The sequence below is a fragment of the Aulonocara sp. 'chitande type north' Nkhata Bay genome, linkage group LG18 (genome assembly GCF_057382095.1).
Source record: "Aulonocara sp. 'chitande type north' Nkhata Bay isolate Kocher_YH1m ecotype deep benthic linkage group LG18, A_spYH_male_GT1.1, whole genome shotgun sequence".
NCBI classification, from domain to species: Eukaryota; Metazoa; Chordata; class Actinopteri; order Cichliformes; family Cichlidae; genus Aulonocara; species Aulonocara sp. 'chitande type north' Nkhata Bay.
This window is the reverse complement of record NC_141361.1, coordinates 21966930-21969065: the sequence shown is the minus strand read 5'-3', so window position 1 is coordinate 21969065 and position 2136 is coordinate 21966930.

Below are 2136 nucleotides of genomic sequence, written 5' to 3'. Positions count from 1 at the left end.
AGCCAAACAGCCACAAGGGACCGCTGTTCTACCAAATGGATTGAAAACGAGGCGTGGAATGATAGGTATTGTCACCTTTCAGAAGACTGCTTCCCTGGAAAGGATGTTTTATTGTCATGATCAAAAGCGTAACCCGTCTTACAAGCCCTTAGTAAACTAACTACTCTGACAAGATGTTGGTGAAGATGGCATGCATGCCACCCTGTCAAACCTCATTACAACTAGCCATCATGGTTTATTCTAAAGAACTTTATGGGGATTTTACTCCAGTGTTATCATTGCAGGAAGTGTTTTTTTGTTTTGTTTTTTAGTGTCTGAGTCAGTGGAACTCTTTGGAGGTATTGCATTACAGGGTTGAGTAACCCTTTGTATGAGCAAGCTATATTTGAACTATCATAGGCACTATTAGTCTAACATGTTTAAGCTTGTAACTGCTGTCAGGCTGCATGCCACTAATTAGAAGGCAAATAACACCAGACAAGAAGGGGATCAGTTCATCTTATTTAGCTTTAGCGGAGCTTCACACTTCATCAGACATCAGTTCCACAGTAAACATGTGATCATAAAGGCAATTAAACAGATAACCTTGTCAGGGTTATACAACATTATTTTGCTGTGCTCTTGCAATGAATTGTCCTATCACGTACACATTTCCTTTTAATGAAGCAGAGAAGAAGATCAAACAACATCCTGTTAAATTTTCTGTGGATCCGATACCAAGTAAAAACAGCACTAGTATTGTCAATACCGACATGATACTCGATACTGATACTTTAACCTTATGTTATGTGGCAGCGGAGTGTCATGATTTATAGATTAACCCCCATCAGATCATCAATTTACATATTCTAAGTACATTAATTAACAGTACAAAACACACCTTTCAGCTTTTAATGTATTTTGAAATTGGGGTTTTTTGGAGACCTGGAATTTTTTTTATTAGTCCTTTATTGATCCAGGTAAAAATCTCATTGAGATTAAAAATCTCATTTCCAAGAGAGACCTTGAGATGTGCACATGTGAATGTGTAAATGTGCCTCTAGTTGCAGTATTTTCCAGTCAACATTCAATTAATATGGGTGTCACTTTAGCTCAGTGGGTGAGCAGGTGGGCTGTGAGCGGTTCCAGCTTCATTGTTGTATCCCTTCATCCCTTCGTATGGTCTCACTTTCAGGTAGGTCTGTGTTGCTCACGTTGGTACATGGAGTTAAACCAAGCATTTTACTCAAACCAGATCAGACCTGCAACTATACCACAGAGTTGGCATCCTCAGTAATTTATGTTAGCTGCCACTCAGCTGGATAACTGACGTGACAACATGCTGCCAGAGCCAAAAATCTTATAATCACAGCTGATTAATGAACTGTATAGTATTATCCCGTCTGAGAATGCATGTCCCTGATGAGCTCTTTGCATATATCAGAACACAGATGTATGGGTAAGGCATGTCTTCAATTTTTCCCATAATGTTTGGGGTAAATGTAGCGAGACGGTAACAATCTCTGAGAGGATTCTTTGTGGTTTTCATTAAACCAAAGCATAATATGGAGAATATAAATCACATGAGACTTAAATAAAAAGGGCCTGATAATGAAGCATGGGTTGCTCAATCCTACTTTAAAAAGTGCGGCTGCTTTTAAACACTGTCCCATTGTTCACCACAATGACTCATTAAAACTTCACCAGCATGATTGACTCATCCCTTGGTGAATACAGTGTCCACAGCTCTGTGGAGCAGATTGTTACAACTTGCAACAAAACCCACATGGCGCATCTCTTCTTTTGTGACATCTTCATGGATATTTGTGGGACAATAGTTGTGGTTTCGATGAAATACATAAATCACTTTGTTTCCATTCTTTTTATGGCCAGTCTGTTGTGAAAACGGATGTGCTCACGATCGCTTGATTGAGAAAATACACAACTTCTCGGGGCACATTGACTGCATGCTGCACTGACCACAAGAATCGCTTTTCATTTCAGCCTTCTGATTTCAGTGAAAACTTTACATTTTGTTTGAGAAGGGAACATAAATATCAGGACATCTTCTCTTGGAGGAGTTTTACCTCCATTGCTGGCATGAAAATGATCCACAATGAACATGTGTGAGAATTTACTTAGTGGCCACTTTCTCAG